Source organism: Loxodonta africana, chromosome 3, assembly GCF_030014295.1.
Source record: "Loxodonta africana isolate mLoxAfr1 chromosome 3, mLoxAfr1.hap2, whole genome shotgun sequence".
In the NCBI taxonomy this organism is placed as follows: Eukaryota; Metazoa; Chordata; class Mammalia; order Proboscidea; family Elephantidae; genus Loxodonta; species Loxodonta africana.
The window spans coordinates 29,573,096-29,590,021 of record NC_087344.1 but is presented as its reverse complement, the minus strand read 5'-3'; the positions used below and the strand labels follow the sequence as shown (position 1 = coordinate 29,590,021).

The 16,926-nt window shown below is 39.5% G+C and overlaps 1 pseudogene; it reads left to right on the top strand.

The window, feature by feature from the left end:
- The first annotated feature begins 897 nt into the window (after window positions 1-897).
- LOC100667511 (olfactory receptor 7A10-like) lies at window positions 898-16,381 on the top strand (annotated as a pseudogene).
- Window positions 16,382-16,926: the final 545 nt, after the last annotated feature.

The window sequence follows — 16,926 nt, the reverse complement described above, 5'->3', positions numbered from 1 at the left end:
CTGGCTAGAGCTGTTATCAGGCATATCAGCCTAGGAGCGCATTCAGTTTTCTTGTATGAATTCAGGTCAGTTTTCCAGGTAGCTGACCATCAAGTGTGTGGTACAGCATCTATCTTACAGTCTTAGAGGGGCAGGGGTGATTGGCATATATACCGGTATCTGATTGCAGCAGGGGATCACACTCCGAACAAGGCAGGGCCTGAGAACCGACCCCCATGTGTCTCTTAGGAAAACACGTCTCTGTTCTCTAGAGCGTGCTGGTGGGTGGGTTCTGCAGAAGGACCATGGGCTTCCAAAGCTTTTGGTTGTAAGGACTGGGAGGTGCCAGTTATTTTGGAACTCTGTCGTGGGTGGCTAGGTGAGCTGATTGGAGCTACCAGTCCTTAGGTCCCTGTTTTGGGTAGGTGAGGACCTTGTTTCATAGTCAAAGCAATGGCAAACAGCAAATATCCACCTCTCCACTGCACAGCTGAAATGGTTGGAGTTTGCCAACAAGGGCCTATTCTCCTGAAATAGGCCCACAGAGGTCCATGCAGAAGGGAAAGGTGCTGGTTTATGCCTGGCCAGGAGCCGCTTCTGTCCTGAGCTCCCCCTGGTTAATGGAGCTAGCAAATTATCTTTTCCCGTCAGTTGTAAATATTTTCCTTCCCCAAGGCCTGGAGGATGGCTCTAGGTGCTCACCAGGGTCTATCTCAGGCCCAGGGATTCAGCCGCTGAAGCCGGCTTGGGGGTTGGGGGCTTGCGGTAAAATATATGGAATACTTAGCATTTGTCGAGAGCGCTGTTTTTCTCAGGTTCTGGAGGTGTGAGTAGGCTGTGTGGCTGTCTGCATCTCCCTGAGGAAACTGCTGCGAACGCTAGTACCAGCCCACTGCCACCGCTGCCTCTGCTGTGGGGATGGTGCCTGAGGGCTCCCGGCGATTCATGTCTGGTAAGTCCATTCTGCTTCTGAAGGGTCTCTTCCTTCCCTACCCCTCAGTTCATTGTCTAGGCTTGCCTTTGATGCTCAGGGCTCCCAGCTTGTCAGAAATATACTCATTTCACTTTTTTTGTGTGTCTTTGTTGTAAAGAGGGCTCGACGGGAAGCATCTGTCTATTCTGCCATCCTGGCTCCGCCTCTCTCAAGGCATAGTGTTTTCAATTGCATCATATACATGCTAAAGCTGCACAATGAATAAGGAAGACTGAAGAAGTTTTGATTCCTTTGAATTGTGGTGTTGGTGAGGAATATTGAATATACCATGGAGTGCCAGAAGAATGAACAAATCTGTCTTGGAAGAAGTACAACCAGAATGCTCCTTAGAAGCAAGGATGGCGAGACTGTGTCCTATATACTTTGGACATATTGTCAGGAGGAATCAGTCTCTGGAGAAGGACATCATGCTTGGCAAAGTACAGGGTCACCAGAAAAGAGGACACCCCTCAATGAGGTGGATTGACACAGTGGCTGCAACAATGGGCTCAAGCATAACAACGACTGTAAGGTTGGCTCAGGACCGGGCAGTGTTTCATTCTGTTGTGCGTGGGGTTGGTATGTTTGGAATCGACTCGATGGTACCAAACAACTCTTTCAATTGTTTTTCTGTTTTTTCATTTAGTTCGCCTCTAATTTTTTTTAGTTCCTATCTTCTAGTTCCTGAAGGTTTCCGTTGTTGCTCTCTTTCTATTTGTTCAAGTTGTGGGGACAGTTCTTTGATTTTGACCCTTTCTCCTTTTTGTGTGTGTGTATTGTTTATAAAAATTGACCTCTGAGCACAGCTTTCACTGTGTTCTAAAGGTTCTGTTAGGAAGTGTTTTCATTCTTATTGGATTCTATGAATTTCTTAATTCCATCCTTAATGTCTTCTATAACCCCGCCTTTTTTGAGCAAGATATTGTTCAGTTTCCAAGTGTTGGATTTCTATTCCCTGCTACTCCTTTATTGATTTCCACTTTTATGGCCTTATGGTCAGAGAAGATGCTTCGTAATATTTTGATGTTTTGAATTCCGCTAAGGCTTGCTTTATGACCTAATATGTGGTCTATTCTAGAGAATGTTCCGTGTGCACTGGAAAAGAAAATATACTTGGCTGCTGTTGTATAGAGTGTTCTGTATATGTCTATAAGGTTGTGTTGGTTGATTGTGGTATTTAGATCTTCTGAGTCTTTATTGAGGTTCTTTCTGTATGTTCTGTCCTTCACCAAAAGTGGCGTGTTGAACTCTTCTACTATAATTGTGGATCTCCCTAGCTTACTTCTAAATGCTGATAGATTTTGTTTTATGTATCTTGCAGCCTTGTCATTGGGTGCATAAATATTTAATATGGTTATATCCTGCTGGTATATTGTCCCTTTAATCATTATATAGTGTCCTTCCTTATCCTTTGTGGTGGATTCAACTTTAAAGTGTATTTTGTCAGGAATTAATATTGCCACTCCTGCTCTTTTTTGATTATTGTTTGCTTGATATATTTTTTTTCCATCCCTTGCGTTTTAGTTTGTTTGTGTCTCTAAGTCTAAGGTGTGTCTCTTGTAGGGAGCAAATAGATGGATCGTGTTTTTTTTATCCATTCTGTCACTCTCTTTCTTTTTATTGGTGCATTTAGTCAATTAACATTCAGTGTAATTATGAATAGGTTCGAGTTTAGTCCTGTCATTTTGATGTCCTTTTCTTGTGTGTTGTTGACAGTTTCTTCTTCCCACTTAATTTTTTTTGTTGAGTAGTTTATCTTTATATGTCATCTTTTCCTCTTATTCGTTGTTGTTAATTTTGTGTCTTCTCAGTCTCTACTTTTTTCTTGTATTTTATTTTGATGAGTATAATAATAATTTCCTCTGCAGTTACCTTAATATTTACCCCTATTTTTCTAAATTTAAACCTAACTTTTATTTCTTTATATCGCCTTGTCTTCCTCTCCGTGTGAAAGATTTATGACTACATTTCTTAGTCTCTCTTTATTATTTTTTTGATGTTTTCTTCTTTTACATAATGATGTCACTGTTTCTGTGTTGTGAGCATTTTTTTATCTTGATTTATTTTTGTAATTTGTCTATCTTCGTTGATATCTGATTGCTCTGTCCAGTTTTCTAGTGTTGGGTTACCTGATATTATTGATTTTCTAACTAAACAACTCCCTTTAGAATTTCTTATAGTTTTGGTTTGGTTTTTACAAATTCCCTAAAGCTCTGATTATCTGGAAATGTCTTAATTTCACCTTCATATTTGAGAGAAAGTTTTGCTGGATATTTGATTCTTGCCTGGAAATTTCTTTCCTTCAATTTTTTATATAAGTCATCCCTTTGCCTTCTTACCTGCATCTTTTATGCCAAGTAGTCTGAGCTCATTCTTATTGACTCTCCTTTGTAGGTGACTTTTCATTTATCCCTAGCTGCTCTTAAAATTCTCTCTTCATCTTTGGTTTTAGCAAGTTTGATAATAATGTATCTTGGTGGCTTTCTTTTAAAATCTACCTTATGTGGAATTCGATGAGCATCTTGAATTGATATCTTCTCATCTTTGAAGATATCAGGGAAGCTTTCTGCCAACAAATCTTCAACAACTCTACATTTTCTGTTATCCCTTCCTGTTCTGATACTCCAATCACTCATAGGTTATTTCTCTTGATAGAGTCCCACATGATTCTTAAGGTTTCATTTTTTTAAATTCTTTTATCAATTTTTCTTCAAATATATTAGTGCCAAGTGCTTTATTTTCAAGGTCACTAATTCTGCCTTCCACTTGCTCGACTCTGCTCAGCTGACTTTCTATTGAGTTGTCTAATTCTGTAATTTTATTGTTAATCTTCTGAATGTCTTATTGCTGTCTGTCTATGGATTTTTTCAGCTTATTAAATTTTTCATTATGTTCTTGAATAACCTTTTTAATTTCTTCAACAGTTTTATCTCTGTGTTCCTTGCCTTGTTCTACATATTGCCTGAGCTCCTTCCCGATCTCTTTCATGATATCTTGAAGAGTTCTGTATATTAATCTTCTGAGTTCTGCATCCGGTAATTCCAGGAAGGCACCCTCATCCAGAAGATTCTTTGATTCAGTGTTTTGAGAGCTTGTTGAAGCAATCATGATCTGTTTCTTTATGTGACTTGATATTGACTCTTGTCTCCGAGCCATCTGTAAGTTATTGTATTAGTTTATTTTATGTTTGTTTACTGTATCCTAGTTTCCTGCTTTGTTTTGTTTTGATATGCCCAAATGCATTGCTTGAGTGAGCTAGTTTGAATATTTTCACCTTTGGAGCTCTGACATCTTGTCACCAGATGGCTAGAGTTGTTATCAGGTATATGAGCTTATGAGTCCATTCACTTTTCTTGTGTGGATTCAGCTCAGGTGTCCAGGTGGCTGGTCATCAAGTGTTGGTGCACGCTCTGTCCTACAGTCTTAGAGGAGCAGGGGTGTTTGGTGTCATGCTGTAAACAAGGCAGGGGGCTGAGAACCACCCCACTAGTGTCTCTGAGGAAGGTGCTTCCCTGTTCCCTAAAGCGTACAGGTAGGTGGGTTCTGCAATGAACCATGGGCACCCAAAGCTTTTGGTTGTAAGGACTGGGAGGTATGAGCTATCCTTGGACCCCTGTCATGGGTGGCTGGGTGACCTGAGTGGAACCACCAGTCCTTAGGCCCCTGAAGTGGATAGGTGAAGACCCTGTTTAATAGGCAAAATGGTGCCAAATATCAAACACCCACCTCTCCACCACACAGCTTAAACAGTTGCAGTCTGCCAGCTAGGGCCTTTTCTCCTGAAATAGGCCCGCACAAGTCCATGCAGGGGGAATAGGTATTCAAAGTTCATGGGCCGTTTATGCCTGGACAGGAGCCACTTCTCTCCTGAACTGCCCAGGTTAGTGGAGCTGGCAAATTAATCTTTTCCCCCTGTTGTGAATTTATACCTTCTCCAAGTCCAGAAGCATGGCTTGGGGTGCTCATATGTGCCTATCAGAGGCCCAGGGAAATCAATAGCTACTGAAGCCAGCTTGGGTCGGGGGGCACGGTAAAATACATGCAAGTACTTGGCTTTTGCCAAAAGTGCCGTTCTTCTCTGGGTCTGGAAGTGTGAGTAGTCTATGAAGGTGGTTGCTTCTCTGTGAGAAAACTGCAGCTGAACACTACCACCAGCCATCCATAGCTGCTTCCAGGACTGGTCCCCAAGGGATCCCGGCGATTTAGGTCAGGCAACTCCTGTCCGCTTCTGAACCATATCTCCCTCCTCCTGCTGCTCAGTCCATTTTTTAACTTTGCCTTGATGTTCAGAGCTCCTAGCTTGTCATAAATATATTCGTTTCAGTTGATTTTTCGGGTCTTTGTTGTAAGAGCCTTCGCCGGAAACATCTGACTATTCCGCCATGTTGGCCCCACCTGGGCTGTTGCTCTTGATTCTCCTTCCCCCTTTTGACGTTAGAGGATGTCAGATGCTGCTTCCATATTACTTTTAAAGAATACTTGTCACATTTTCTCTGATATGATAACTAGACTTATGGTCAATAAATTTTTCCGAAAAGGACAGCCGGAAAATATCTGGAGTTTATTTAAGTCACTGGCACCCCCATCATTTCTAATAGCCAGTGAAACAGGGAAATAGAAGGCACAAGACATTGCACATGAAGTCACACACAAAGGGAATAACAAACCCACTTTTTTTTGTTACTTTTATCTCTGCTCTCTGCATTCTGTCTCTCTCTTATCTTTTTCCCCTTATCACTTTTCTCTGCTGTCTGACATTTTTCTTTATTCTCTTATCCCATCTTGAAATACATTAGTTGAATTTTTTTAGCAACTGTGGCATTAAATGAACTACCAGGTAGTGTAAAAAAATCCCTGTTTTTTATTTTTTGAAATGCATTTCTATTTATAAATGCTTATTGTCAAAATTTAGGAAAATTTGGAAATTTATAACATTTACAAGTCACATCAAAGATCAACATTGGAAGATAAGATTTTATTCATTAGTGATGTAGCGTCATACTAAGTGTGTGTATATACATACTTTATCTTTTCTTTTTCTCAACGATATGCTGATAAGTGATGGACTTCATATCCAACCAATATTTGTATGACCTTGAAGCTTTTGAAAGTCATTAAAATCTTCAAAACTATTGGACAGTTTTATAGGATAAAATATTTTCTGAGCTGTGAGTTGTGAATACAATCTTGAGATATACTGTATAAGAGTAAGACAAATTTCATCTTCCTTTATCTGTATAAAAAATTCTCATTTATTTCTCTAAGTAGACAGACACTTTCTTTACATGATAAAGATATGGTATTTTACATCTGCCACAACATATTAATTAGAAAACATTTAGAAGCCTGTCCATTAAAATGAGGAACAAATAGTATATTTTTAGGTTCAACTTCATTACAGTTCTTGAAACAATATAAGGTATTAAGAGAAGCATAACAGAAATACAAATGATCAAGATTATGCTCCAATGTTAGTATTGGATAAACTTACATAAAGCTTACACCTAATACTTACATAATACTTCTACTTGTAGACACTGTCCCAAGTGGTTTCCATATGTAACTCAGTTATCCTTCTTTAAAACACTATAGGTGCTACAATGGTCTCAATTTTACATGAAAAAAGAAAAAGAAAAACAAGCAGAGAGGGGTTAAGTAACTGTCCTGTGGTCACATAGCTAATAAGTGCCAAGAGTTTGGATTCAAAACTTTGTAGTGTGATTCCAGACTTTCCACTTTCAACCAGTATGTTCACCATCCCCTCCAGAGGGTTGATCTTTGAATGTGTGGCTGGAAGTGGAAAGCTTCCGGGGTCTGAGGCAGCTTTTCTCTCAATTATTCCTGTAATGCTCACTGTGTCTCTTGTCTGAACTCCTTTCTGCATATCTAATATAAATTATTCTTTCCTTTCATTCTATACAATGTTTTTCTATGCTTCTCCATGCCCTGGGCAGAATATGCACACCACAGCTGGAGTTCCAAAGTCCCACTTAACTAATCGTAATCTCAAAGTTTCAATTCCAAATTCCATGGGTGTGGGGACAGAGAGATGGTGTAAGATGCTCATTGGGCTATCTTCTGTCATGTCTTCTCCTGACCAAATGACTTTGACAGTATAAAGTTGACTTCAGGGTCCCATCATAGTATTTGTGAGACACAGTCCAGTTCTTAGGTGGAGGACGTCCTCGTGACAGATATCCCAAAGTTGCCTTTCCAATTTAGACATCAGAATTAAGTGCAGTAGGTGAAAATCACAAGGATGCAAATTTCAGCTTTTGGAAATGCAATATATTTTCATAGTTAAGTAGGATGTAAAAGGAAGAACACTTAGAATGAGAGACTTCTTATCCCTGGAGACACTGTCAGCTAGATTAGTGCTTCTCAAACTATATCTGTATATGAATCACCTAGTGTAGTGGGGTGAATTGTGTCTCCCCAAATGTCTGTTCACTTGGACCCTCAGAATGTGACCTTATAAAAGAATAGAGTTAATTATGGATCTTGTGATGAAATAATTTTGGATTTAGAATTGGCTGTAAATCCAGCAGTTGATGTCTTTACAAGAAGAGAAGAAGATACAGAGACACAGAGAGAAAAAGCCACTTCAAGATGGACGTGGTGATTGCAGTGATGTTTCTACAAGCCAAAAACACCAAGGACTGCTGGCAGGCACCAGAAGCTAGGAGAGTCTTCAGATGGAACCAATCCTACTGATACTTGGGTATTGAACTTCTGACCTCCTGAACTGTGAGAGCATAAATTTCTGTTGTTTGAAGCTACCCAGTTTCTGGTAATTTGTTACCTAGAATAAATTATCTAGGTAATTTGGCATCCCTAGGAAACTAATACGCCTGGAAACTTGTTAAAATGGAGATTCAGATTCGTTAGGGGCAGCCTACTGACTCTGCATTTCTAACAAGCTTCCAGGTAAGGCTGATGCTGCTAGTCATGGACCACACTTGAGGAACAAGGAGCTAGATTTTCTCTGTCAGAGAAATGTATGTAGAAAGAGTGCTGGCTTTGTGAGGTATATTATAATTTGGGATTAGTTTACTAAACTGGAAGGGTGGACAGAGGTGGAAAGAATGGCTACATTTTTAATCTTCTTAATAGTCAGCTGAACCTGGTCTTTTGATAAAATATAGGGTTTTATTTATTTTATGTGTCAAATAAAATACTTGTATTTACATTTATTCATGGAAAATTTATCATCTGTAATAGTGCTGCTGGGTGATGATGCCTAATTTTGTTTGTAAAGTATTGTTCTTCTTGTCACTTTCTTGAAAGTCACATGAGCTACATGGAACCAGGAAACCACAGAGATTTTAGAATTTATTCTCCTTGGACTCTCAGAAGTGGAAGAACTGCAATCTGTTTTTCTTGAGCTTTTCCTGTCCAACACTTAGTCACGTTTATTGGGAACCTTCTCATCATCTTGGCCACCATCCCTAGCTCCCATCTCCACACTCCCATGTACTTCTTCCTCTCCAACTTTTCCTTTGTAGAGATATGTTTCACCTTCTCCACTATCCCAAAGATGCTACTGAACATGCACACCCATAATAAAGCCATCACCTATCAAGGCTGCTTTTCCCAAATGTATTTTTTCACCCTTTGTGCAGAGTTGGATGTTTTTTTCCTTTCTATAATGGCTTACAACTAGTTTGTGGCCAACTGTCACCCACTGCACTACACAGTCATTATGAAACCCATACTTTGTATCTTGTTGCTGCTGTTGTCCTGGATATTGGGTGTTCTGGGCTCTCTGCTACTTGTTTTACTGGTGTTGCAGCTGTCCTGTACTAACTTGGAGATTCCCACTTCTTCTGTGAAATCAATCAGGTTATCCAACTTGCCTGTTCTGACACCCTTCTCAGTATTATAGAGATGTATTTTGCAACTGTGGTGATGGGCATTATTCCTCTCCCTGCTGTCATATTTTCTTATTCTCAGATTGTCTCTTCCATACAGAGAATTACATCAGCAAGGGGAAAGTATAGGCATTTTCCACTTGTGGGTCTCACCTTTCAGTTGTTTATTTGTTTTATGGTACAGGTCTTGAGGTCTACCTCAGTTCTGCCCCATCCAAAATTCCAAGTCAATGGCAATATGCTCAGTGATGTACACCGTAGTCACATCCATGCTGAATCCATTTATCTACAGCCTGAGAAACCAGGATATAAAAAAACCCAAAGCCAGTGGTGTCGAGTTGATTCTGACTAATAGCGATGGTGTAGGACAGAGTAGAACTGCCCCATAGAGTTTCCAAGGAGCACCTGGGAGATTCGAACTGCCAACCCTTTGGTTAGCAGTCATAGCACTTCACTACTATGCCACCAGTGTTTCCTTTGAAGGGCCTTGAAAAGTCTTGTTGGGATTGTCACTTTAAATGAGTGACAAAAATGTTACCCTTAGGGCTGGACAAGAAAGCACAAGTATCTTTGAACCAAATTGGCATTCAGAAATTGTGATTTTGTGTGTGTGTGTGAGCTGTCTCTGACTCTCCAGACATTTCTCGCATTTTATGTTTTTACTTTCCTAAAAGTTGTTTCCAAATTTGGAACAGAACTAACTAGAGAGTATCTACTTGTTTCAAGTGGTAATGATTATTTCTAAAAATATACTGTTTTCAAATTCATTTTCTCTTTCATGGTAAAACTATGATGAGGTATAAAAATCTTGGAGATAATAAAGACTTGTAACTTAAATTTTTGTTCATGACTTACTGTTTATTAGAATGCTGAGTCCTCCTTTATTAGACTTGAGTCAACTTTTCCTTTCTGTATCCCTGCCTTCATGGCATTTTTTAATAATTTAGACTGTAATATGCTTAATTATTTTATAAGTGTCTGAAGTGTCTGAGGCATTTTAGTCCTCACACTCAGAGCTTTTTCTCTTACTGTTCATTGACTGGTGTGAAAATTAATAACATGTTATGTAAAACTGAATGGTAATAAAAACAACATGAAATTTTCTGCGATGCAGCTAAAGAAGTGATTTGAGGGAAATTTATAGCTTTAAGTACTAACGTTAGAAAAGAAGAAAAGTCTAAATCCATGATCAAAGTTTCTACCCTAAGAAGCTAGGAATAAATTATAACGTGAACCCATAGCAGGTACAAGGAAGGAAATAATAAATGTAAGTTAAGAAGTCAGTGATAAGAAAAAAACAATAACAAAAAGACTTAATTAGATTCCTCAAGAATGCTAATAAGTGAACAAACTTTAGCGAGAAGGATCAAGTAAAAAAAGGGGAAAATTACAGTTACTAGTATTGATATGATCATTACAAATGCTCAGACATTAATATAACAGTAAGAAATTACTGTAAATGACACTATGCCAGTAAATTTGACACCTTGTATGAAATACATTCTGGAACAACAAAACGTGATAAAACTAACTGAAGAAGAACTAGAAACTCTGAATAGCTCTGGACTTATTTTTTAAATCACGTTTGTAAACCCAAACTATGACATGAAAAAACTCCATGATCAGATGTTGTTACTTGTGAAGTCTATCAAACACATAAGGTAAAAATAATGCTAATCTCATACAAACTCTTTTAGAAACTAGAGAGGAAAGGACTCTTCTCATTTTACAAGATCAGCATAACTTTGACACCAAAAACAAACAAACAAGCAAACACTATAAGAAAACAGAATTGCAGACCAATATCCCTAATGAAAATACCACCAAAACCCCCCCAAATACCATTACTGTTGAGTAGATTCCAACTCATAGCAAACCTCAACAAAATTTTGACAATTGAAAGCAGAAATATGTAAGTACAAAGTTGACTCAACATTTCAAAATCAATGTAATCCATCATCTCAACAGACCAAAAGAGAAAGCTGTATGATCATCTCAGTACATGCAAAAAAAACACTTGATAGAAGTCACCACTCAAAATTCAACTCTTAGCCACTAAGAATAGAAAGGAACTTTCTCAAAATGGTCAATAGCATGTAAATCATATTTAATGGTGAAAGACAGAAAATCTTTTCTTTAAGATCAGAAACCAGAAAGAAAACCAGTGCTTGGTCTATATGATTCCTTTTCAAAATTGTATTGGAGGTACAATAAAATAAAAGTTAGGAAAAGTTGAAAGGAAGAAATAAAACTACCTGCAGACAGCATCATTTTATACATAAAGAGTCTAAAGAAGACTGTAAAAAAAAATCTTCAAGAATCAATAGAGAAATTTAACAAGGTTGCAGGCCACAAGGTTAATACACAAAATAAATTATATTTTTGTATACTGGTATAAACTGGAAAATTAAAATTTAATAATAGCATATACAATCACACCAAAATATCTAGGAATAAATATTTAAAATGCATGCAAACTCTTTACACTAAAAACTATAAAATATTGCTGTGAAAAATTCATGCAGACTGAAATATAAAGGAATATACACCATGCCCGTGGCTTGGAAGATGTAATATTGTTAGGATGTCAGTTCTCTCAAAAAATGACCTATCACATTCAATGCAATGCCAAACCAAATTCTGACAGTCATTTTTGTAGAAACTGAGATTTCTAAAATTTTTATGCAAATGCAAAGAATCTAGATTAAAAAAAAATTTGGAAAAATGAAAACCAGTGTTGGCAGTCTTATATTACTTAACTTCAGGAATTATTATAAAATTACAGTAATCAGGACATTGTGATACTAGTTTTAGGACATACAAGTACACCTCTACAACAATGGAGAGCCTAGAAAATAAATCTACACTTACACAATCAATTTATATTTTAAAAATGCCATGATAATTCAATGGAAGGGGAATAGTATCATAAATAAATGGTTCTGGAACAACTGGCTAATCACAGATTTTAAAAATATGCCTATGATATCATCCCTTGCAAAATACAGAAATGAATTTCAAAATGATTAAAGGCCTAACTGTAAACGCTAAGACTATAATGTTTGTAGAGAAAACCTAAAAAGAACACTTTGTGATTTTGGAGTAGGCAAGGTTCTTAAAAATAAGGCAGTAAGTATAAAAGAAAAACATTACTAAATAGACTTCAAAAGACACCATTAAGAGATGGAAACAATATCAGGATACAAGAGAGATACACAAAAATCGGTTGGATTCCTCTACTCCAACAAAGAGAAATCAATACCATTTACAATAGCCCCCCAAAAGATAAAATACGTAGGAATAAACCACAAGACACTACTGCAAGAAACCAAAAGAGACCTACATAAGTGGAAAAACATATCTTGCTCATTCATCGGAAGACTCAACATTGTGAAAATGTCAGTTCTACCCAAAGCAATCTACAGATAAAATGCAACCCCAATCCAAATTCCAAAGACGTTTTTTAATGTGATGGAGAAACAAATCACCAACTTCATATGGAAAGGGAAGAGGCCTCGGATAAATAAAGCATTACCGAAGAAGAAGAACAAAGGCCTCACACTACCTGATTTTACAACCTATTACACCACCACAGTAGTCAAAACAACCTGGTATTGGTGGTACAACAACAGATACATAGGCCAATGGAACAGAATTGAGAATCCAGACATAAACTCGTACACCTATGAATGGCTGATATTTGACAAAGGCCCAAAGTCCATTAAACGGGGAACAGAAGGTCTCTTTAACAAATGGTGCTGGCGTACCTGGATATTCATCTGCAGAAAAATGAAACAGGACCATACTTCACAGTATGCATAAAAACTAATTGAAAATGGATCAAAGGCCTAAATATAAAATCTAAAATGATAAACATCATGGAAGAAAAAATAGGGACAACATTAGGAACTCTAATACATGGCATAAACAGAATACAAAACATAACTAACAACGCACAAACACTAGAAGAGAAACCAGATAACTGGGAGCTCCTAAAAATCGAACACTTATGCTCATCAGAAGACTTCACCAGAGGGGAGGCCAAGATGGTGGAGTAGTCAGTTGCTTCCTGTGGTCCCTCTTACAACAAAGACCTGAAAAAACAAGTGAATAGATTATATATGACAAGCTAGGAGTCCTGAACATCAAAGGCAAAGTTGAGAAATAGAACTGAGTGGCAGGGGAGGGAGAAAGAGCTCAGAAGCAGCGAGGAGTTGCCAGACCTGATCTGGAGGGAACTGGCACCCAGCAAGCTGCTTGTGCTGGCAAGAGTGTGCTGAGGCAAGCAGTGACATTCAGGACACATTTTCCACATCGGGAGAGAAGGAGTGTCCTAGAGTCTGTTCAACTCTTCAGAATAAGTGAGAAGTGGCCCTCAATTGGCAAAAGACAAGTACCTGCATTTAACCTACCATGAGGATCCAAAAATACCCCTTTAAGAAAATCTTCTCTCCCACTACCTGCTCCCTTCCCACTCTGCACTGGGTCCCAGCCAGCTGCATCCCCTGGGCTGGAAGAAGGACCCTGCACTTGCTCTGAGCCATTCTCCTGGTCTTGGAGAGGGAACAAATTAACAAACAGGGAAAATACAACTTGCTGGCTCCCCTAAGACAGGAGTTCAGGACAGAAAGAGCTCCTCTGCCTAGGCAGAGGCATAAAGAGTCCATAGACTTTGAATGTGTTTCACCCCTGCATAGACCTCTGTAGGCTCATTTCGACAACATAGACCCTCATAAGCACAGCACAACAGGGTATTAAACTGAAGTCTAACTTCAAAGTTTCAGCTACATGGCGGAGAGGGAGGTTCGTGATATTTGCACTACTCCGCCTATTAAGCAGGGTCCTCACCTACCCACATCCTGGGCCTGAGGGCTTGTGGCTCAGCTGATGGCACCTAGCCACCTGGGACAGGGGTTGAAGAATAAGTGTTGCCCCCCAGTCCCTACAGCCAACAGCATTGGGTGCCCATAGTCTACCTGCCAAACCCACCCACCTATGTACTCTAGGGAACAGGGACACGCTTTCCTCACAGACAGCCAGGGGTGGTTGTCAACCCCCTGCCTTGATCAGCGCGTGACCCCCTACTGCAGCCAGATACTTGTGCCTATACCAATCAGCCCTGCTCATCTAGGACTGTATATAGATCAAGAGGCAGTTGTTCGGAGAGAACAAGGGAATACTGAATGGTTTAAAGTCAGGAAAGGTGTGTGTCAGGGTTGTATCCTTTCACCATACCTATTCAGCCTGTATGCTGACCAAAAAGTCTGAGAAGCTGGACTATATGAAGAAGAACAGGGCATCAGGATTGGAGGAAGACTCATGAACAACCTGTGCTATGCAGATGATGCAGCCCTGGTTGCTGAAAGTGAAGAGGACTTGAAGCACTTACTAATGAAGATGAAAGACCACAGCCTTCAGTATGGATTACACCTCAACATAAAGAAAACAAAAATCCTTACAACTGGACCAATAAGCTACATCACAATAAATAGAGAAAAGATTGAAGTTGTCAAGGATTTCATTTTACTTGGATTCAGGATCAACACCCATGGAAGCAGCAGTCAAGAAATCAAAAGACACATTGCATTGGGGAAATCTGCTGCAAAGGACCTCTTTAAAGTGTTGAGAAACATAGATGTCGCCTTTAGGACTGAGATGCGCCTGACCCAAGCCATGGTATTTCCAATCGCATAATACACACATGAAAGCAGAAAAATGAATAAAGAAGACCAAGAAGAGTTGATGCTTCGAATTGTGGTGTTGGCGAAGAATGTTGAACATACCATGGACTGCCAAAAGGACGAACGAATCTGTCTTGGAAGAAGCACAACCAGAATGTTCCTTAGGAGTCAGGACGACTAGACTGTGTCTTGCATACTTTGGACATGTTGTCAGGAGGAACCAACCCTGGAGAAGGACCTCATGCTTGGTAAAGTCAGGGTCAGCAGAAAAGAAGACGATCCTCAATGAGATGGCTTGACGCAGTGGCTGCAACAATGGACGCAAGCATAACAATGCATACTAGGATGGCGCAGTTTCGTTCTGTTGTACACAGGGTCACTGTGAGTGGAAATGGTCTCTACAGCACATAAAAACAACAAGAACAAGGGAGAAAGGAGTGGGGATGAATATTTGATATAGAAATATGTCTGATACACTAAATGAAAATCTTCCAGGCCCTCCCTTCATGCAGGTAATAATATATTCATTCTTCCTGTCTCAGCTCAAGTGACGTCTTATTAGAAACTTGCCCCTCTCCTCTTCTACCAACACTCAGTCAGATACTCCAATTATTTTCTTTCAAATCACTAGGTATTTTTCATTCAATGCAACGTTGACACAGCACTTTTATTTTTTAAAGAAACAACCCATAAAGTTGACATGTTCTCTTTGCTCTGAATATTTAGCAGTTCATTTTATGACATTGATATGGTGGTCCAAGGTGATTTTCTGACTAATCACAGACATTCCTGAGAGCAAGTAACACACACAAACACCCATTTCATTTAAGATGCAAGTCTCATTTGCCAACCAGTCTCATGATGGGTTGGTAACATTCAGCTGTTTCCCTTTGGACTGAAAACTGAAAGGGAGATGATATGGTTTTGAATTTGTGGTGACCCTGTGGCGATAAACACATCCCAGAGGCCGTACCTGTAAGCCAGCCAAAAGTAAATGAGAATGGAAGTCTTGTTAAGCAATTGGGTTGTCCTTCGAGGGTGTGGGTTTACTCAGGGCGATTCTCATATTCCTGAGTAAAAATCTTGGAAATTCAACAGATCCTGTCTCATCTTACCCCTCCCCCCCCCAGGTCTTTAATGAGTTAAAAACAGTAAACCCATTGCTGTTGATTTGATTCTGATTCATAGCAACCCTATAGGATAGAGTAGAATTGCCCCATGGAGTTTCTAAGGAGCTCGCAGTGGATTTGAATCACTGACTTTTTGGTTAGCAGCCGTAGCACTTAACACTATGCCACCAGGGTTTACTTAATGAGTTAGCCATGCCTAAAGATAGAGAAGTCTTCCCTTATACCCTGCTCCCTTGAGACTACATCTCAGAAAGGTAGCCTGATTTGACATAGGAGACATATCTCCAGCTCCAAAGCTACCCCTAAGGGCCATGGCTGCCGAAATGTATTCTACTTTGTTTCTTAGCTTGTAGGGAAGCATAGTCCTCTGAGGATAGAGTGAAAGTAGAGTACTTTATTTAATGAGGCACAGTGACAATTCAGTCCTGGAAGCCTCAGATGTTATAAGGGCTTCTTTTTATTGTACATCTATTCCAGTTTAGTTTAAGCAATGATAGGTTAGGAGGAAGCACAACTGCGTCTTCCAGAGATCTCATGAGTCACTTGGTCTCCCTGCCCGTCCTGGGTGCAGGGCTTTCATTTTTCATGATTTTTCAGGGGAGAACAAGAACCAGCGGAAGCCAAGTCCTTAGTGATAACATCTGGTGGATCCGGGGCATCAGTGTAAGTGCAGAGAGAATGCTTTGTGGAGGAAGGGCCCCTTTAATGGGATTACCTCCTAAGGCTCCTGACATGGATGAAAAGTAAAAGTTGAACAGTATCAAGTCCTTCCAGTTTCAATTCCCCAGACTTCGCATTGGAAACCCTGGTAGCATGGAGATTAAGTACTACAGCTGCTAACTGAAGGGTTGGCAGTTAGAATCCACCAAGCGCTCCTTGGAAACCCTGTGGGGCAGTTCTACACTGTCCTATAGGGTCGCTATGAGTCAGAATCGACTCGACGGCAATGGGTTTTATGGGATAGCCTTCACATTAGGCTGAAACCTGCCCTTTCTCAATAGAATTTTCTGGGTTGAGTTTGTAATTCATCCACAGTGGCTGTTCTTTTTATTCCTCATTTCCTCTTTCTCTCTCTGACACACCTAGTGTAGCATTCCTTTCAGTTTATCCTTCTTCCATTATTGGCAATTTCTGTTCGTATTTATTTATTGGTGATTGAGTGTAGAAATGATGGTTCTGCTCTGTTTCAGAAGGGCTAGAGAGTATAGAGGCAAGAGAATAGTTGGTATGTGTCTTGAAGCAGGAACTGAAGATTTCAAGGTAAGAGTGCTCCATGCAGAAGGAATTGGAGT